Source organism: Pectinophora gossypiella, chromosome 23 (genome assembly GCF_024362695.1).
Source record: "Pectinophora gossypiella chromosome 23, ilPecGoss1.1, whole genome shotgun sequence".
NCBI lineage: Eukaryota > Metazoa > Arthropoda > Insecta > Lepidoptera > Gelechiidae > Pectinophora > Pectinophora gossypiella.
Window position 1 is genome coordinate 1499796 of NC_065426.1, and position 23253 is coordinate 1523048.

Below are 23253 nucleotides of genomic sequence, written 5' to 3' on the forward strand. Positions count from 1 at the left end.
GTGGTAGCCCAGTTGCTAGAACGCTTGCCTCTCACTTTGACGTCGCAGGTTCGAATCCAGCACATGCCTAAACCAATGATTGTCGAATTTGTTTCCGAATTCAAGTTTGGATCATAAATGATTATCACGTGGTCAGCGGTGAAGGAAAACATCGTGAGGAAACCCACATTCCCGAGAAATGGATCGGAGGTATGTGACATAACTTGTATTGGGCCGGTTTTCCCGCGGGTTGGAAGTTCAGATAGGCAGTCGCTTCTATAAAGAATCGGACCTGTCAAATTTTCAGGTTAGGTAAGCGGACCCTGTGAAAAACGGGATAATGCTGGGGAGGTGATAATTATGTGTGTACACACAAATGTGTGTGTAAAACACGTGAGATTATGTACATAAACAGGTGATTCAAGCCTGAAAAGCCTTACCCAACAAAGGAAAGTCTCACAAAGTGATTTTGACCACGTCTTCATCGGGCATCGAACCCGGACCTCCAGATCGTGAGCCTGTCGCTCTAACCACTAGACCACGGAGGCTGTTATGGAGATCAAGTAATGTACGTGTATGTTATGTGTATCGTTTCGTGTTCGGAAGGCACGTTAAGCCGTTGGTCCCGGTAACTACTTACTGATGTAAGTATGTAGTCGTTACATGAGCCATGTCAGGAGCCTTTGGTGGCTCAGTAATAACCCTGACACCAGGGTGGATGACAACCCACACGATAAGAAGAAGATGTAATATTAAGTCATGAATTTTATGGCAAATTCGCATTAAGTTGTTTAGAGTCTGAGCTGAAATACGAACTCCTGTTCCAATTGCATCAAAGAAGCCGGACTTTCTAACTGCTTATTTCCCAGGAACAGGTCCGATTTCAGTGTTCTTCTTTCTTTTATAAGGGTAGTTTTTTATATAATTTAAAACCAGAAACATCTCGAGTGGGGCAAAATTCGATGTTCAAACGGAATGGATTTAAAGTACCTACTTTTCTGTTTACGTACAGAGACGGCTTTCGATTAGTACAGCTAACCGTTTTTCAAATTAAAATCAAAATCAAATCAAATATATGTACTTTATTGCACACAACATACAAAACAAATTTATACAAATGGATGATAGATACAGTACGATCTGGCGGCCTTGTTGCTAAGCAGCATTTTGTTTTTGTTTTTGAGTCTGTCCGTTTGTCTGTCAGAAGACCTCAAAATTAAATAATAAAAAGGAATTAATATATTTAATTTGATTTTGTTTTAATTTACTTTCTATTGTGTTAGTCCAATTGTTTTTATATTCTGTTTTGTGTAAACTGTTAAATAAATGAATAAATAAATATTTATTAAGTTCGACATTTCTATAGAGCATCACTGCGGCCTCCTTTCACATTTCCGCTATCTAAAATAGGTAACTGATATATCTCTTTATTAAAATAAGCTATAAGTGTAAACCACATCGAAATTTATACCAATAATGGGACGTAAGGTATTAATATTTCCGCCTTAATTCGACTATCGACTTGACATAATTGTTTCGACTTACGCAATTCCCTGTCCAATAACAATTTCGTAGACTCGAAGAGACATTTCGTTTCAATAATAATAGTAGTTTGGCAAGATAATATATCCCTTGGGTCATATTGAGGTAACTTTACTCTAGCTTTATCTACGTAGTTACTACACGACGTCTCACGCCCATACGATTGAAGACTAAAGTAAAACCGAGGGGTGGAGGGGGGAGGTAAACCTAGCTTAGTCGCTGGGAATCGAAGTTGATATCAAGTGGAATTTTCCGTCTCAAAAGTATGCATCATCATCAGCCGTACGACGCCCACTGCTGGGCATAGGCCTCCCCCAAGGATCTCCACGACGATCGGTCCTGCGCTGCCCGCATCCAGCGGCTTCCCGCGACCTTCACCAGATCGTCGGTCCACCTTGTAGCGGGCCTACCCACTGAGGGTCGTCCGACACGCGGCCGCCACTCCAGAACCCTTCCGCCTCAGCGGCCATCGGTTCTCCTCGCCATGTGTCCTGCCCACTGCCACTTCAGCTTAGCGATTCTCTGAGCTATGTCGGTGACTTTAGTTCTCCTGCAACTGACAAAGTATGCAACTGACAATAATTTTAAAAAATAAAAAATAATCATGAATTTTGCGACAAGAAATTCCACTTGATGTCAACTCAGAATCATGGTCTGAACCATCCCCCTATTCGTTACGACGTCACTTACACCCCGTACAAGTATAATGATTCAGCTCATTATTCTGAGTTAATATCAATTGGAATTTTCCATCGCAAAAGTATAGAATTGAAAATAAATTAAACAAAGTAAAAAAGAAACATTAATTTTACGACGGAAAATTCTACTTGATATTAACTCAGAATCATGGTCTGAATCATCCCCCTCAGTATTCGTTACGATGTTTTTACACCCTCTATACGTTGTTTGTATAAAAATAATAAAGTTCAGGCAGCTGAATTCATGTCTGTAGTAATGGCTATGTATAATATTTCACGCCTAAAAATGGCAGCAGAATTTTCCGTTGCGGAACAGTTATTACGAGAATAAAAATACGCAGTAGGGTGATTGGACAAATAACAGCAATCCAATAACAATTACATCTATCAACACTAGGGTATAACAACTGTTATGGGCCGTATCGGCCCGACAGGAGAGCATTCCCTTCAATCAATATGACGATGGAAATATATTGGGTTTTCCCGTTGTTTATGCCTTTCGTATGTAATAATATAATGGTAGGGGGTTTTTATTACTTTTCTGGCAATATTATGTACTTTCTACGCAAAAGGCATCTCCGCATATTGTGGTAATCCTTCTTTATGGCTTCTCTGTTTGACAGGAAATGATTTTAACACGTTCACTGTAAGTGAAAATAAGATCTCAACCCGTTACGTGCAATGCTATTTTTCGGTAAACACATTGGAATTTATGAACACAGACACACTATATCAGAAAAAAAATGTGCCCCACATATGGGCCATGCACGTATGAGTTACTTTATTGCCCCATATGTGGTTCATACACAGTGAAAGTGTTAAGAATGGTTTTTCTCGGGACTGTTGTATAAACCTATTAATGATGGGCCATTGCCATAGACTCATTAATCCTTTATTCGGCAGAAAAAAAGTTCTAGTATAATGATAATATAATTTTAAATACAGGTTTATATATTTATTATAAACAACCCATGTTTAGGAGCCAGTAAAAAATTGTTTAAAAAAAAATTTGTACCTTTCAGATTTCAGGAAAATACATGTTCGCTGCGGCGAACGTTGTCAATGTATGAACGGAAAATTAGGAAAAAAAAAGATTATAATTATATTAACGAAGACCATACGGCTCATTATTTCCATCAAAAACAAAAACAATTCGAATAAAAAGTGACAACCATAAAGAAAAATCAGAATGCGAGAAAGATTTATTCCGTATTAAATTTTCTCTTTGCGAGTTTCCCTAAGCACAGGTGAATGGTATAAAAAACAAAAACCATTTAAGTGACAAACACTCCTAAAGGATTTGACATAAGTAATATTGAAATGATCAATCGTGTACATTTTTATCACTGTCACTTAACGACCTCCGTGGTCCAGTGGTTGAGCGTTGGGCTCACGATCCGGAGATCCCGGGTTCGAATCCCGGTGGGGACATATCACAAAAATCACTTTATGATCCCTAGTTGGTTAGGATATTACAGGCTGATCACCTGATTGTCCAAAAGTAACATGATCCGTGCTTCGGAAGGCACGTTAAGCCGTTGGTCCCGGTTACTACTTACTGATGTAAGTAAGTAGTCGTTACATGAGCCAGGTCAGGGGCCTTTGGCGGCTCAATAATAACCCTGACACCAGGGATGATGAGGTTGGTAATTCACCTCACAACCCACATGATAGAAGAAGACTGTTACTGTTGTTTTTCGTAATCGTTTGCAACTCAGAGGCTACAATATATTCTATAAATAGTTCTATACGTAGTATTTTCTCTTATTCTATGCGCGTGGATGCGTGTTCTTCCGTTGCTTGTAAGTATCTCCGTTTGTATAGAAAACACGTACAGTCTAACACACAGAAAATGCATCCACGCGCGTTCATGCGGATCACGCGCATACTTAATGTTCCTTAATTCACACATAAAAAACGAAAATATGTCGAAAAGTAAAATGAGATTGATTTTCGATCATTTTAGACTGGCTTCTACTTCTATAATTGTACACAGCGAAAACAAAATGTACTTAGCTATGACTTTGTGTCATAATATGAAATCAAACACGATTTCCAAGGCGGCCTCTTACCACGTCACCTCTTTTCTTTCTGTCCCGGAACGTGTTAAAAGACATTGTAACCACGTTCGAGTCGCAATCCTTACATAACATTTTAATGAACTCGGCAAAACCACCAAATATCTCCTCTTCAAACAAAAATAAACCGTTTAAAAAACAGGAAAATTGTTTCTCATGGTAAAACAAAGACTTCCCTTTGGGGAGAGAAACCATTGTGATGTATACGAAACAATTAATTCCAAATGTGCCGCAAATGTTGCTGTGTGCCTATTTGCCCCTTTTTCTGGCAAATTGAACGTATTCGGGCGTCGGAACGGAATAGTAGCAGTTTATTCTTTGTAATTTGTTATTTTTTCATCGCAGAAATAGACTAAAGCTGTATCCATGGTATAAGAAGACCAGGTATGCTCAATCTATCGATGACGTAAGGGTTACCATTCAATTGGTATCTCCACCATTCAAAGGACGCGAATTTTATCATTGAAAATTAAGTGAATTACTGACTGATGTATTTAATTACTAATATTTGTCACTTATACAAAAATCATTAAAACTGTACGTAAATATTTTATTAAAAGTACAAAATTTATTTGCAAAGTAAATTAAAAACATTGGACGTTGGTAATTTATTTTTTACGAAATGGCAACGCAGGGTCCGATGACGTCAGCTGGGCTAACCTTGAAATGCTAGCTGTCAGGTTTGAGCGTACCTGGTCTTCTTATATCATGATTTTATCGTTGTCTAGTGTATAATGACAACTAATACGTTTCTGTGTTCGTTTTCCATGTTTCTATATAGAAAATATTTCGTGTGTGCGTTGACTTCTGATGTGATGTCATTATAATGGCCCCGATTCCTGGAGACACCGCCTAATTTTATTTTACGTTATATCCGTCATTTTCATATCCGTCGAAAAGGAAAGGGACGGATGATTCACAGCTCTTAATTTTAGGAAGAATGAGTAAATGAATGTGTCGGGTTATTGACTGATGTAAAATTTTTAGACGGTTGGTTTAGATTTGTGCTTAAAATTGACGTGTGTTCCATAAATTTTATGCTTGTCGATTACCCGTCCTTTTCCTTTTCGGCGGATAAGAAAATGACAGATATAACTTAAAATAAAATTAGATGGTATTTACAGGAATTAGCACCAATGTATATATATGTTATCCGTGTCTGTGGTGTCCTAAATAATAAAATGTTTCTTTCTTTCTTTCTTTTTTTCTAATATTAGCACAACGTTACTTTAGAATTTATTGTAAATTGCACCTGAGAAATGCGTTTCGCAGGTAACTGACTATGTATTAAGCTGGTTTTCCCTTCGCGGGTTGGAAGGTCAGACAGGCAGTTGCTTCTGTAAAAAAAGCCGGGCCCGCGTGATGGTTTAAGGCCCGATCTCCCTATCCATCCATAGGGAAGGCCCGTGCCCCAGCAGTGGGGACGTTAATGGGCTGATGATGAAAGTTAAAGCAAAAGCGTCTCTATAACATAACTGAGTCAAAAACAATAAATTTTATAACCAACTAATAATTTCACGCTCCAACGTTCTGACCTACTTTTCAACTCGTCAAACATTTGCAAATGAATCGGATTAGTTTATAATCAGTTTACACGCCGCCAGTCATTTTAGCATCCAACTTCATATTAGGTCATCATCACTAATTTAAGAGCCACGCTCTTGTCGGTGTAGCATTCTCCATGCTAAATTTTAGGGAAAAATAGGGCAGTGATTTCCCTCTTTCCTTCCGCTTCGCAGTGTCTGACGCGAGTAGAATGGCGCCCAGAGGGCTTAGCACCGTAAGCAAGCGACTCTTTCTTGCGACAGAGATCATCTGTCTCTTTCTGTGTAGTACCGTGAGAGAGTGAAGGGTGACGTATGTCGAGGCGAGAAAGAGTCGCACGCTTACGGTGCTAAGCCCGCTGAGTAGTCTATTTCAAAGCTGTACTAGGACTCCTATCTTCCGCCTCTGAATAGTACTGACAGTTACTGCTGCCCTCTCTCAGGTTACAGGTTACAGTCCCTGTAACTAAATTAAAGTCTATAACGACAAAAACAACCGTTATATAAAAATCAACGGTTATAAAAATCTGAAAGCAGACCAAAATGCTTTATTTTAGTACAAACATTTTATTTCTTAGCTTTATTTTCCCTACACGTGCGAGTTTTGATGTTATAGTACTTTAGCAACAATACAAACGGGCGGCCTTATTGCGCTGAGGCAATATCTTCCAGGCAACCACTACCAGGAATCAGCCATAAAAGAAGACTTGGATGCGGGACGGTTACTACAACGGTTAATTTAATAACTGCAGATAATATTTATACAAATACACTTTATATAATAATTATATACTCAATATAATATAAGACATATTATTAACCTAATAATGCTTAACCAATAACCATACTATAAAGAAAAAACTAAACTATACAAAGACACACAACAGAATAAGAAGGAAAATATAAATATATAGAATACATTATAATAGTAAATATACTAAGAAAAACTCTAAGAAGTGGAAAATGAAGTATGTATATGTCAATAATGTTGTATTCACACTGTATTCAAATCTCGACGGATATTCTTCGGTTATGTATTATGGTAAAATTATTATCGCTACATTTAAATATATCTTCGAGAAATAGACACGTTAGGAAAAAACTGTAAACATCCATATTCATTGTTTAGGTACTTAAGTATATCTATTTCCGATTTCTCGAGATATCAAATCTTTTTCAGAAAGTATTTTTAAGTCTATTATAATATTTCGTTACATAATAATTGTTTTGAGTTATTTTATTCTTTTTCGATGAGATTTTTACCGTCGTGGGTATTTTCTAAATTTTTAATTTTGCTTCATTTTTTACTTGACTTATTGCAGATTTGCATCCGGCCAAGTAGTTAATGCCATCTGCGGCAAATCTACAATAAGTCACGTCAAAAAAAAAAAACAAAAAAAATATTGCAGATTTGCCGCAAATGGAATTTGCTTTACTTGGACGTCAAAATACTCGTAAGAAATTACTATGGAATTTGTTTGAAAAGCACATTGTGACGTCATAGAAAAACGTGGTAAAATTTGAAGCACTTATTATTCTGATTTTCTACATTTCGGACCCACGATACCCCTGACGATACCCCTGGTGGTATTGTGGGTCTTTTAAAATTAAACGATACCCCTGTCAAAATGACCGTAGTGTTGTAGTATTGCGGTGTGGAATACGGAAATGCATTAATCTCATGTATGTAAATGACTAATGAATTTTAGAGACATGAGCTCATTTGGAATTTACCACGAGGCATGGGAGGAGCTCGCCGACGATCGAGACCTGTGGAGGAAGCGTGTGCTCGATGGACGCGACACTCATGATCACACCTGGTTTGACACACTGGCGAGCAGGAGAATGAAACGCCATCAAACCGACAACAATCCACCAGTTGGAGACTTCTCCTGCAGAGTGTGTGGTAGAGTTTGCCGCTCTAGGATTGGCTTGCACAGCCATGAAAGAAAGTGCATTTCTTCGAGGCAATGACGATCGTCTGAAACAGATGTATAAGGCCAATGATGATGAAATGACTAATGTACTTATAACTATAACGCATAAAAAAACCCGTAAAGGCATACTGCGCAATACAAACTCTTTAGTGACAGCGCTATGACAATAAATTTAATAAAGATGGCAAAGCTATTATTAATTAATGTCACAACACTATTCATTGGGGGTATCGTTTGATTTTAAAAGACCCACGATACCACCAGGGGTATCGCCAGGGGTATCGTGGGTCCGAAACGCTTTTCCATTTTAAATAAGTTTATGTTTTGGATCTGTCTTTATTTAGAAATCAGAATTTAATGTTCTATCTTTGACCTAGGACACTACCCAATTGCTTAAATATACCATTTTAGAGCTTTGGATTTATTTTTTACGGGATTTTCGTAGATATTCCGCAGAGGACATTAACCACTTTTCCGGACAAATGGGCCCAGAGCGCCATCTGGGAGGATTATGATGATATTACTAAAGTTTAAAAGATTGAGTTTAGGAAAAGAGTAATGCAAAACGAAATTCCCCATTACCTTTCAACGTAATTTCCTCCAGAGCTACCCCTTTAAGATCTACCGTGAAGATAAGCCGGGAAAAGCGTTCCATTTCACGCAATTTCACCGAGAAATTGTACCGACATATTTTCCATCTAAGCCCAACACCTCTGATTAGGTTCCTCTAATAAACTCCTCGACTTTATGTTGCATTTTGCGATATTTCCTACTTTTCTACTCACTCTATCTTCAGGTTAAAGCAAGCTATGTTGGTGAACGAATTAACTTCCTATTCTTTTGCTTTGTTCGTGTGTTTGCTTGTCTTACAGAAAGCTCGGCGAGGTATCGGTACTTAGTTCATCTTGCGATGGATACATCTGACTACCCCAATTGGGATTTGGTCGTGAACTTATGTTATGTGTGTTTAATTTGTTGGTTGAGCGATCCCATACGACACTGCTCACCAACGCGGTTTTTGTTTCATTTTCATACTTTTGCGACGGTAAATTCAACTTGATATCTACTCAAAATCGTAGTGAAATCATCCCTCAAAGTTTTCGTTACGATGTCACTAACACTCTGTATATGCAGCAAAACAAATGTATGATGATGATGAAGATGATGATGATGCGATCCAGCCGATTTCGGCTACGGCGAATGCTTCAACTCAGACGTTCATGTGCTCGCATGTTGTATAAATATATGTTGTATAAATGTATACATATTGTTAGTGACAGGAACGTGGATACGCCACCAAGGTATGTACTGTAGGAATGTTTAAGTACTGGTGGATTTCATCCATCTTTGTGAATCAAGGGGGGGGGGGGGGGTTATGAGTACGGTCACGAGCATTACACTTTGGTACCATGTCACATTAACTTTTTTGACAAATTGAACTGTAAGTCTCATTAAAATGTCAAATATGTTAGTGCGACAGAGTTCTAAAGTGGGTACATTATATTGCTCATGACTGTACACCATTCTGAACTTGTAAATGATGATGTGAAAAGGAATTATAGTCATAGATTCAAGTTTACTATGTAGGTTGTCTATCATTTACCTAGGTACTACGAGTAGGACTATTGAGAATTTTGTGTTACTGGGAAGTTAAAATTCCCAGTGGTACTACCAGTAAGTCTATTGGGAAGGGAATTCCCAGTAGTTCAACTGGTAAGACTACTGGGAATTGGGGAACCTAATGAGTCACTATTGTCCCATCGGTATTCAAAAATTTCCCGCGAAAAAAAAGGCTGATCGCATTTTATGCTTTTCATTTCCACCTAACCCGGTAGTTCATGCAAAAAAATACATACATTTTTAAAAGCAAGCCAAAAAGGGGCCTTTTACCGTAGGCATTTCTTTAACGAATATTTTCAGCTTTTTGACATTTCATTAAATAATCTATACGTAGTTTCACATTCTACTTTACAGTGGTTGGCTGTGACAAGCCCCGTTTTAATTAAAAGTAGGCTTGCTTTGCAGACAAAAACTTTTCATCGAATATTAGATTTTGGTCGCGCACAGCCGGTTTCCTGTTAGGCTTACCGATATAACAAAATTAAAAAAAAGAAAAAGCATTGAAAATGAAATTCGGAAATATTTCTTCTTCAAAATTGGCTTACAAAGCGCTTTGAACGTCAAAAAATAAATTGCGTATTATGTAACTGTAAAACTATTACCACATCGGAAGCTGCATCGCTGAGGGAAAGACGTGGCCAGAAAACCTCCCAGCATATTATTTACCAGTTTTATCAAATACTTCTTTAGCTTCTATGGAAGTAAAAAAAAAAAATAGAACGGCTGAGTCCATTTCCACAGATTAACCTGAAGATTTAAACGACTTTTTTGTCTATTTTGCATCTTACGTTCTTCTATGCTGTTCTGGGAGCAATTAAAAGGCATAGACCACGTTCAGCTGCTTGTCTTCCCGGGCATGTCGTAAAATCCGACAGAGCGATTGTGTTCTCTAACATGATGGGCTAATGTTATTCTAATATGTTAGGTATGTTAATATTTATTCTTTCTTTCTGTCAAATAGGTTTCCTCGCGATATTTTCCTTCATCGCCGAACAAAACATGAATTTTTACTTTTCTCGTGTGGGTTGTGATCACAATTTTTGATCTTGAGATCGATATCTGACTTCATCTGCCCTGGTATAAGTAATGCGTAAGTAGTAAACAACCGAACCAACGAATAGTGTGCTATATTATGTCACTCTATACGCTTCCAAGGGCGTACCTATACCAATTTTTATCTTTTACTTTAATAAAAATTGACGGCCACAAGAGAAAAAAAAAATGCTAAGTCCTTCATTCCCAAAGGTTAACCCTTATTGATGTCGCCCATCCATTTGCGCCATAACCTGATATTTTCACCGTTATTTTTGACATATTCTTTTATGGCTCCTTTTGGTGAACGTTTTAACTTGCCGCGACTTTTGTCAAATCAAATCAAAATCAAAAATATTTATTTTTCAAAATTGACTTTCATAGTCAGCGCTTTTTGAACGTCAAAAATTAAATTACATAATATTATGTCACTAGCTGTAAAACTACTAACTGTTTTTTCAGAATAAATAAAAAATGGTTAAGGATACACGAGCCCCCGTGGTCTAGTGGTTAGAGCGTTAGGCTCGCGAACTGGATGTCCGGGATCGATTCCTGATGGGGACATTGTTAAAATCAATGGTGGCCAAGGGATGGTATGCGATATAGAGGCAGACCACCAGCCCGGTGGTCAGATGACATTGAGAGGTACGCAGGAAAGCAATGGATGAGACTTGCACAGGACCGAAAAGGATGGCGTGAAAGAGAGGAGGCCTATACCCAGGAAAGGGTGGACACAGGTTGGGTAGATAGATATATATCTACCCACTTAAAAAGGATTTCAGGTATGAGCTTGTTCCCATTTTTTATTCGAAAACGCCAATGCCATTGCTTTTCAAAGCCTTTTATTGGCCTTTTTTGACAGGGATTTTTTTAACACGTTCTCTGTATATAAACCACATATGAGGCATGAAACTCACAATACATGTGCATGTCCCATATGTGGGGCATATTTTTTTACTTGCCACAACGTGTAAAAATTTACAAATAAATAAATAAAAAATGATACAACTCGAGTTATATTACTTTTCACTGACAGTACAGAAATACATTGCACGTGAGGGGTTGATATCTAATTTTCAGTTACACAGTGAACGTGTTAAATAAGCATTTGACCACAGTCTCACCTGATGGTGAGTGACGATGTATTCTAGACAAGATCACGCTTACCTAGCAAATGCCTTTTCGCTTTAGCCTTGAAGACTCCCAGATTATAACGAGTTGGAAAAACAGACGACGGCAGACAGTTCCAGGCCTTAGCTGTTCGCATCGAAAAGGAAAAGGCTAAACGTTTAGTGCGAATTGGTGGTATATCCACAACATAAAGATAAGAACTCTAGATTCTAACGAAATCGGATCAGAATCAGAATAAGAACCATTTGTTGAACGTAAAAATAAAAACTTAAAAAGAAAGAAACAAAAAGAAGAAGAAGAGAAGTGTCGCGCTGGAAATAGTTTAAGAAAGGAGAACCATAATGAAGACTATAGAGAACCGTAGAGGAAATATGATTGGTCACCTGATACGACACGATTTATTTATGACAAACATCATAGAAGGAAAAAATTAAGGGAAGAGATGAAGAGGTAGACCTAGGAGAACTTTTATGAAACAAATAAAAGAGAAGGTGCAGGTCGTGTCGTATCAGGAGGTGAAGGATTTGGCGGGATGAAGAGAGGAATGGCGATTACTCCACCGACAAGAGCGCAGCTCTTAAATAAAGAGAGAGAGAATTATAAAGAACATAATAGTAATTGTAAAAAAGTAAAACATCTTCGCCAACCTGCAGTGGAGCAGCGTGATTGAGGGTAGGCCTGTGCCCAACATTATTTTTTATTACAGGCTTATTCTCGTAACGCCAAGGTAAGGATTTAAAAAAATGATCTTAATGGTCTCATTGGTCTTGGTTGGTCTGTACTCTTCTCAATGGCAAATAAATGATTATATAGGCTGTTTGTGTGTTGCCATAATTAAGTATTATTGCTAGCACGCGTAATGAATGACTTTCCAGGCTACCCCAAAAAAATATAGATGGCGCTATTCGTTTAACCTTTTAGTTTCATCGGTAACTGTCATATAATAATATGTATCTTTTATCTTTATTTTTGGCTATAAATAATAACCCTTTAGTTCAACGTAACGTGGATAAACTTGTTGAAATCAGTCAGGAGTTGCTGTGGTCTTCTGGTACACTGGCTTCTCAAACGGGGAGCTCCGGTTCGAACCCCGGTACCGGTCTTGCACCAATGAGTTATCTTAATTGCAGTTACCACTAACACAGTTGGCTTGACCATTATAGACGGCGATACGGCTCACCTATCACGTTTGTCTAACAGAAACCTCGGTGAGGTGTGGGTACCTGATTCATCTTGCGATGGATGTATCTCTGCCTACCCTAAATTGGAATATAGTCAAGATCTTATGTTATGTTCTCATCTAATCGAGGAGGTGAGAATTGTACCCAGAAATTAAAACACATAATGGCCCCGATTCCTGCAGACACCGCCTAATTTTATTTTAAGTTATATCCGTCATTTTCATATCCGTCGAAAAGGATGGAAAGGAGGGACGGATGATTCACAGCTCTTAATTTTAGGAAGAATGAGTAAATGAATGAATAACCCGGGCGAATCAAAAGGTACGTCGCTGGTATGCAATCCGTTTGACGTGCTGTCTACTTAACTGTGTCGGGTTATTGACGGATGTAAAATTTTTAGACGGTTGGTTTAGATTTGTGCTTAAAATTGACGTGTGTTCCATAAATTTTATGCTTGTCGATTACCTGTCCCTTTCCTTTTCGGCGGATAAGAAAATGACAGATATAACTTAAAATAAAATTAGATGGTATTTACAGGAATTAGCACCAATAACGGATTCTTACCGCGTTTAAATGGAGATATGAGACTTTGTACCCAGAAGTCGAACGTATGCTGTTGTATAATAATTATGATCTCCATCTTCCTAGCGTTATCCCGTTTTTCACAGGGTCCGCTCACCTAACCTGAAGATTTGACAAGTCCGGCTTTTTACAGAAGCGACTGCCTGTCTGACCTTCCAACCCGCAAAGGGAAAATCAGTCCAATACGGTTTAGGTCACATATCTCCGAAATGCATTTCTCGAGAACGTGGGTTTCACGACGTTGTCCTTTGCCGTTGAGCAAGTGGAAACATGAATTCGAAAACAAATTTAGGTTGTTTATATAACAATGAGTAAATTAAACAAAAACATGTTTCGATAACTGATTACGTAATACGAGTAGCTACGTAAAAGTTTTATTATTTAATATTATTTATTTGATTTATTATTTTTATTGACATTATTATTTAAAAGTTAATTTTTTAAATTAAAACTTTTACAAACCGCCTTATTTAAAACAGCTTTTTTAACATTAATTATTTTATCCTTACCTATCTAAATAACTGATAAATTAGTTCTATAATAAGCGTAGAAATTATACAGTATGTTTTATTTTTTTTAAGGTAAATATTTTGTCTACAACAAAATATAATTAATACAAACTTAAGAACAAAATACTTACCCTAATACTTTTCCGAGCACATTTCACTCACAGCACTGAAACTCCTTTGCAATCCGTTAAAAACAAACAAAAACACATCACACTGTCAGTTTTAAAAAAGAACAAAGAACACTTTCATTTCTTGTTTTTTTACGCACTTTCACTTTAACACTTCGACGGACGATCGCGAGAGATGCTTTCAAAGCCGATGTAACGTTCGCCCCGTACGGTAAAGCGTTCCGATCTAACCCCCACCAGCAACTGCGGTGCGTTACCGCGCAGGCGCTAGGATAAAGAATATAAATTCGCGATTTGTTCCCCTGAAGGTCGGTAATATGATTAAACTAAGTTTCTGATAATATTTCGCTGTTATGGTTTTAAAATTGGAGCGTAGGAATTGAAGTTATACAATGCCTCAATGCTTTTGCGCGCACGGACCTTTTTTTCAATCTCTTTTTCTTATCCTCAGCGGGAGATTTCCAACAAAATATAAGCTAAAGACAACATCCTAATTAAGGTATTCAGAGGTACAATCAAAAAGCAAAAGTACAGTCACTGAGCCCAGCGAATAATTTGTAAACAGTGGTGAAATTATGAACAATTAGTTATCATAATAATAAAATTTCTTTTTTTGTAGGTGTTTTTGGTCTATTACAGAAACGACATGTAACCAGGAGGTCTTAAGTGCAACCAGTGTATTTGTTACTTTATAAGAAACTGATTGGACTTTTGCAGCTTATCGTTCATTCATCGCCAGATGAACTAAGTATCCACAACTCACCTAGCTTACTTTGAAACCAACGAAAAAACATTGTATAAAATCTTCTTCTATCGTGTGGATTGTGAGGTGAATTACCAACCTCATCAACCCTGGTGTCAAGGTTACTATTGAGGCACCAAAGGCCCCTGACATAGCTCATGTAACGACTACTTACTTACATCAGTAAGTAGTAACCGGGACCAACGGCTTAACGTGCCTTTCGAAGCACGGATCATCTTACTTTCGGACAATTTAGTGATCAGCCTGTAATGTCTTAACCAAGCTAGGGATCACAAAGTGATTTTCGTGATATGTCCCCACCGGGATTTGAACTTGGGACCTCCGTACCGTGAGCCGAATGCTCAAACCACTGGACCACGGAGGCCGTTAGATCTCTGCCTACTAATGGAAATGCGCGTGATTATTATACTCAAATTTAGGACAAAGTTTTGATGACTTCTGACGCTCTAAACTGTTTCAACTGTCAAAATAAAATACCATTGTGACAGGTATACACGATCAATAAAGTGCTTAATTAATACTTGACGTAATTACGGAAGTTTCGACGTGTTCGCATCTTTACGTGTTAATTAAAGAGACTTGTTTCCCGAAAAAGAATATTTAATTCAGTAGATAGAAAAAAGTTAAATGTACAGGTCGTTAGTGACATCGTAACGAATACTCAGGGGGATGATTCAGACCATGATTCTGAGTAAATATCAAGTTTGGTAACGAAATTGCCAGGCTTGAATCACCTGATTGACCGAACAAGTAAGATGTCCCGGCTATTAGCCGTAAAAATACTTCCACAAACTCGCAATGAAGCAGCGTGGTGGAGTATGCTCCACACGCCCTCCGTTTGTTGAGGGGAGGCGTGTGCTCAGCAGTGGGACGTATACAGGTGTTACTGACAATGTAACGAATACTGACGGGGATGATTCAGACCATGATTGAGTTGATATCGAGTAGAATTTTCCATCACAAATATCATATTATTTTTAAATTTTTTAAAATTGTTTCAATTCTATGCCTTTACGATGGAAAATTCTACTTGTTATAAACTCAGAATAATCAGCTGAATCATCCCCCTCAGTATTTGTTACGATGTTGCTAACACCCTGAAAGTACTTATCACAACGGTCACAATTTTTATCACTGTCGTTGTCGATTGTCATAATCTGCTACTTACCTGGTTAGCCAAGCTTGTTAGCCAAGTCAAGCTAGCCATGCTTGTTAGCCAAGCCAAGCTGGTTGCTCACTCCCCAGGACTGGGAACGAACGAAAAAACATACACACGCACCTAACATAGCGGTCAAACATTTAAAAACCGTTATTTTGCATTCTATTTTTGTGTAGTTTAAATTGTTTTGGTTTGGAGATGAAAAAACTATTTCATGCCGTCGCCAACTGTATTGACTGTTCATTGCCATATTCTGTTATATAAAGAAAAAAATCAAAAAAATATATTTTACAAAATTGGTTTAAATAGTCAGCGCTTTTTGAATGTCAAAAAATAAATTACATTTATGTAACTAGCTGTAAAACTACTACCTCATCGGAATCTGTAACGCTGAGGGAAAGACATGGCCAAACCTCCCAGCACAGGGCCCTAGTCCTACTGTTTCATATTTTCCTTTCTTTTTTATTAAATCCAAAATATTGCAAAAAATGACTTACATAGTCAGCGCTTTTTGAATGTCAAAAATTAAATTACGTAAATATTATGTAACTAGCTGTAAAACTACTACCACATCGGAATCTGTAACGCTGAGGGAAAGACGTGGCCAATCCTCCCAGCACAGGGCCCTAGTCCTACTGTTTCATATTTTCCTTTCTTTTTTATTAAATCCAGTATAGTTCTAGTATAGTATAGTTCTTGTTATCTAATTACTTAAGCGGTGTGATCGTTTAACAAAAGTGCTGTTTTTCTTATTAAATAATGAATTGATATTATTGCAAAGAAAAAAAAAATAAGATTATATTAAAATATTTAGTCTTTGCTGTAACATTTATAAATAAATATATAAGCCCACTATTATAATTTGTCTAACGTGTAGAATTTGTAAACTTAAGCTTGTATAGTTAGCCAGTCTTGTGTTAAAAGCTTGGCTCTACATGAGATATGAAAACTTTTTTAAATTCCGATCGATATGGTATCGTCTTAGCAACATTTTACATGAAAATGTTTTTGTTGGGATTAGTTTTAAGAACGTGTAAACGCACGTCATGTGTATAACTCAAGTAAGGGATTTCCTCAAACATTATTCCTGGGGTTCTGCCGAATATATTAGCAATTACTTTTTCTAACGTGGCTCTAACTCCCTCCTCCTTTTGAATATTTATAAAGACTTAGTTAACTTGTAATTAGAACGCCTACGAATTTGTTACCAAACCTTTTTTAAGGTTCTTCTTTGGGTAAAAAGGCCTTCCCAATCTTCATGTTTATATTAGAGATTTCACTGAATATGTTTTACATTTAGATGCCATCAATGTAAAGCACATTATAAAGTCACAGCTTCTCGCCCCTATCTTCGTACGCAGAGTCATATAGTACTTATATATTATAACAATACATACACAGAATCAAAATCATTTATTCAACGTAATTTTCATGGATGAAGGTCAATGTAACATTTTTGAATTTACGTCATTTCGCAAGGTGTTATGGCTGAGGAGAAGTAATGACAAGAAACTGCAACAGCAACACATTAATTACCAGACATTTTTATCATTTAGGTAATCATTAATTTTATAATAAGCTTTTTATATAAAGTAAGCTTTGTATTTTATTTGTAAATATGTATACATAAACCCAAAAACGATGAATTTAATTTACTTAATCTTGAATTTTGAATAGCAATTTTATTTTTATTCCGTAACATAGTTAACACGTAATCAACACAACTGCGGCTTAAAAAAGCTGCCAAGGAGTGGGGTATATACTACGTATAAAATTAAGAAGAATATGGGTATACTCTTTATCTTCTAACAATTCTTTTATTGCATAAATATTGATTGTCCACCACAATGAAGAGAACATAAAGGGGAAAAGGATTGTGAAACACTTAATGATATTTGAACAGTAGAGTACTTTTTTATATCCAGGCGGAGGATTCTGAGCTTCTTTATATAAGTGGTGCATGCTCGCCTCGAAATGTTCGTGTACCTACGCGGTGGCGTCCGGAAGTCGGGTCGCACCTTTCCCTCAAAAATGTGCGAAGGGAGCGATAGCTGGCTTTCGCGTCAACTCGTGATCGGGTGCTGCGTATGTGGACAGGCCTGCTTCTGTCAGGGAGCTCATAAAACACTGTTTCTGTGATAAAGTCACATAAACTCCCACCGACTGTAATTGGAATACCATTGTATTTAAGTCTATAAACAAATTATGAAATACAAACTGGATTTAAAAAAAAAAAGAAAAGAAAGGAAAACATGAAACAGTAGGACTAGGGCCCTGTGCTGGGAGGTTTTCTGGACACGTCTTTCCCTCAGCGTTACAGATTCCGATGTGGTAGTAGTTTTACAGCTAGTTACATAATGTGTAATTGAATTTTATGACGTTCAAAAAGCGCCAACTTTGTAAGCCAATTTTGAAAATAAATATTTTTGAATTTTTTTTTTTTGAAAGTTCTTAATAGTCATGTTATATGATATGCCATTTTCTCTTTTTGCAGATACTTTTCCTTGGCTATAAAGGTGTGAGAAGCTGCAGTAGTTTTAGGCGGATAAGATACTCGACAAAAAATATATTTACCTACATAAAACTTGACTATAACATTGATATGTTACCTAATGAATAAAGATATTTTTGAGTTTGAGTTTGCTCGCTATCTTTTTAATTATTTGATATTTTGAAGACAAAATTGACAACATGAAACTACAAACACAAATAGAGTCCAAAAACCCAAACAGCTATTCAACTGAATCGCATTGACCTCGCAAAGTTATAAACTATGGACTCCGCTTTGTGGACTTAAATTTGCTCCAACCCGCCGCAATACGACTTGACACCAATAAAATAGTTTTAAATGGAACTTGAAAGAACCGCTTTTATAGCCAGAGGAGTAAACTCGGTTCATTTGAAATCTAGAGTTTGGAGCGAAACTGTTTTTGACAGGAAATAAAATCTTTTAAATAGTTCAGGTGGGTTTGGAAATGTAAAAATACTTATTGGGGTCGAATTTCCCGCGTAGAGTTCAAGTATGTCAGAATGTGCATTATGTACATGGCATCACGCCTGTTACCCCGAAAAGGGTAGGCAGATGTATGTTGTATATACATCGAAGCGACTGTCTGTCTTACCTTCCTACCTGCGAAAGGAAATCCAACCCAATAAAATAAATCATGACAGTTTTTTGAGACACGGGGTAATTTATCATGCGATGGCTACCTCTAGCTACCCCGATTAGGATAACCTCGTATATCGTAAAAAATAAATAGTAACCCCCTTTTTTATGGCGGTTAAAAAGGTGTTTTTTTTCCATACACACTGATGACAAACGCCCACCCATCCAAATTCTGTCCTCCCCAAACGTACGTTAATTTACCCAGTCAATTGCCAGCTATGTAGAGACAAAAGAAACAATTTATCAAATACGTTTAATTAAGAAGTTCTCTCACAAGGGAAACTTGGATCATTAATCATAACAATAAGTATTGTTAATTTCATTTAACTTCCTGCACACAATCATAGTTTGTTGATATCGATTGGAACTTGATATTGAAGCTAGATTGTAATAGACTAAACCCAAACAGCTATAAACTAGCTAGCTAGCTAGTTTTAGATTATAAATAGGACACTTATGATTACCTAAAAACACGAACACGATACACGATATCTTTATCTGCTAAAGCTAGATACATTTGTGTATATTTTCCGTATTTAGACTGCCTGTCCACCGCAGCGGAGCGAGGCAGCGGAGCGGAGAAACGGAAAAATATTAACCAAAACAGGGCATTGCGAACTAGTTTGAACAAGCCTGTTGGTAAATATTTCTCCGTTACTCCGCTCCCATCATATTCATACTCATTAAAATCCCCACACTACCCCTCTGGAGCGGGGCGAGGCAACGGAGCGGAGAACGGAGAAATATTAACCAATATCGCAGGTTGCGAGCTAGTTTGTAGAATAGAATAGAATAGAATAGAAATTTATTGCAAGTCACAAGTTATACAAGGTGTTGTAATAAATATGCGTACATGTGACGCCCTGCTAGGGCACAGCAAACAATAGGGGCAACTAGTTGCGATGTACAAGCCTGTTGGTTAATATTTCTCCGTTTCTCCGCTCCTATCATATACTTACTCTATTACAATAGTCACACCGCCCTACTGGAGCGGAGTGAGACAGCGGAGCGGAGAAACGGAGGAATATTAACTAACACAGGGGGTTTCGAACTAGTTTGTGCAAGCCTGTAGGTTAATATTTCTCCGTTTCTCCGCTCCTATCATATACTTACTCTATTACAATCGTCACACCGCCCTACTGGAGCGGAGTGAGACAGCGGAGCGGCGAAACGGAGGAATATTAACTAACACAGGGGGTTTCGAACTAGTTTGTGCAAGCCTGTTGGTTAATATTTCTCCGTTCTTCCGCTCCGATGATATAAGAATCTCCACCACGCCTCACTGAATTGGGGCGAGGCAGCGGAAGCCGCTAGCGGTATTCGGTATCAGTAATCAATCGGTTTTCAAATGCAGCGTGCAGGTAGACTATAGAGAACCGGAGAGGAAATATGATTGGCCACCTGATACGACACGATTCATTTATAACAAACATCATAGAAGGAAAAATTGAAGAGAAGAGAGGAAGGGTAGACCTAGGAGAACATTTATGAAACAAAAGAAAAGGTGCAGGTCGTGTCGTATCAGGAGGTGAAGGATTTGGCGGGAAGAAGAGAGGAAAGGCGATAACTTCACCGATAAAAGCGCAGTTCTTAAATAAAGATAGAGCGAGGTATGTTTTGTACACAAAAACAACAAAACTATTTCCCATTTCAAAAGTACAAACACAAATACCGATTGAAATTTAACTGCAGTTTTTGACGGATTTATACGTTTTCAGTATTGAATTCGTAAAACACATACCACAATATAGGCTCAAATTCAAATTCAAAAATATCTTTTTTCAGTAGGTAACATAGTTTCATTATGAATCGTCAATTTTCACATTATAACAAACGTCTCTTCCGCCTAAAACTACTGCAGCTTCTCACAACCTGTAGGGCAAAGAAGCTGCAAGAAAAACCTCAGCACAAGGCCCTAGACATTCTTTAAAAAAAAAAACATTAAATTATACAATTAAGTAACTTAGCTGTCTAATATCAGTTCTCAACCAGTTAATCCCATGCATTCATATCTTCTAAATAATCACTAGCTTTATAATAAATAACCATATTTGCAAAGTTTCTGTTTAACTACTGTCTTAAAACAAATGAAAGGCAAATTCTGAATGTCAATTGAAATCTTAATGTAAAAAGGTATACATTGCCCCTTAAAAGATTTAGTGATCTTATGTAATCGAGTGACTTGTATCCCAATTGGGGTAGTCAGAGGTACATCCATCGCAAGATGAACTATGTACCCACACCTCACCGAGCTTTCTGTTAGACAACGCGATAGGTGGTAAGCCGTATCACTGTAAACCCAACTGTGTTCGTTATCGACAGCACTATGGTCCGAACCAGTTGTAAACGAGAATCTACGTATTATGAATCTGTTCACAGGAAACGAACTTATTTACTTATTTTATTAATATTAATCCAATCAAAAACATAAAATGTAAAATGACAGCCAAGTCCAATATTATGATAAATGCCTTGGTTGTCGACTTCAACGACAAAAGAAGTGAGATCTAAATGGGTGCCAAGTTCAATGGTCAGTCCTGAAATTTATTTATAAGTAACAGTATAACATATCATATCTTCTTATAACATAAGATTATGTATTGTAGCCTAAGGTCTGTCTTGGCTAGTTAATATGTATATACCTACTTATGTAAATAGTACACACAAATTACCTAATAATAAGCAACTCAAGAGCCACAGAATATGAATAACACTACAACACACTTCATTATAAATACAGAACCATTACCAATTTTAAAAAAGGAAAAGAGTAAGTATGTGTGTATGAAAAAAAACAACTATTTTTCGTTTCCCAATTACCAACATAAATACGTTTTTAATATCAGGTGTAGTTTCATTCAGGATCCGATTTTTGCGTTTACATCGTCAAATACGTAAAACCTTTGAATAAAATCCTTTTTCAGCTTGAATAAGTAGTTATTTCTGGTTGGACGCGTATTTTTTCAGTTCCTTTTCGCTTGGTTAAAAATGGGACGGAGGGAATTATTTTCCTCTTCAGCGGAGGGAATCTATTGCTTTTGAGCTAACTGGTGATTTGGTCACCCTTTTGCTCTTTTTAGGGTTCCGAACCCCAAAAGGAAAAACGGAACTCTTATAGGATCTGTCTGTCAAAACCTTGAAGACCAGAAGACCCAGAAGAGCTTGGGAACAATAGGAGGTATCAAGTTGAAATTGACATTTTAAACTTATGTCTGCTGTTTTAAAGCTGTAAAAAAACGCTCCCAAATCAACGCAATCCAACGACGACCATTTTTACCCGACTTTGACGAAGCAAAAATGAGGCCCCGGGTTCGAATCCCGGTGGAGACATATCAAAAAAAAAAACTTTCTGGTCTGATTGTCCAAAAGTGAGATAATCCGCGCTTCGGAATGCACGTTAAGCTGTTGGTCCCGGTTACTACTTACTGATGTAAGTTTAACTTTATAAATTTAAAAATGACATTCGAGCAACTTTCACTCCTCGTGAGGACTTGATGGTGTATTTAGCTGGGTCATAGATAAATATACGGTGTTAATCCAGAAATGGAAGTCTTTCTCATCTGCCTGACTATTGTTGAATGTGCTATTTGGTTCTCGCTTCGAAGTAAAATCGTCATTACTAGTTTTAGGTTTGAGCTTCTTTTTGATATGTTTAGCAACCTACCCCCTATGTTTATCATAGTTATAACATAAGTGGCTGAATGTGCATGCATGTTTTAATGTTATAGTCTAGTTTTACGTTACAATATATCTCAATATCTAATTTCACGACTGTAACTAGTTATGTATGCCATAAATAAATAAATAAAGTAGTCGTTACATGTGCCATGTCAGGGGCCTTTGGGGGATAGTAACCTTGACACCAGGGTCGTTGGGTTTGTAATTCACCTCATAACCCACACGATAGAAGAAGAAAAAAATAACAGTTTACACTTCAACTGCACGCCAAATAGCTGACAAAATCTACCCAATTTAACATAGTATTTACAGCACAGGTCAAGAATATAGAGGAAATGTAAAACCATGTCTCAATCCCAAAATTGGAGTACTCTAATCTTGGTAAGATGCCAAGCAGATTTACCAGCTAGAAAAGAAACATTTGAGAAAACGGTCCTATGTTTCTATGTTGTGTGCGTTTCCATAGAGTAAGTTAGGCGGTATGTATATATCGTGTCGTAAAATATAAAATATATTTGTAAGTTTT

At 37.3% G+C, this 23253-nt stretch overlaps 1 protein-coding gene across 1 annotated transcript in view; it reads right to left on the reverse strand.

The window, feature by feature from the left end:
* Window positions 1–14074, reverse strand: part of LOC126377397 (uncharacterized) — a 131024-nt gene extending 116950 nt beyond the window's left edge. Inside the window, exon 1 of the mRNA XM_050025131.1 lies at window positions 13965–14074. The gene's annotated coding sequence lies outside the window, so the exon portion shown is untranslated. The remainder of the gene's footprint in view (window positions 1–13964) is intronic.
* Between the last annotated feature and the right edge of the window lie 9179 nt (window positions 14075–23253).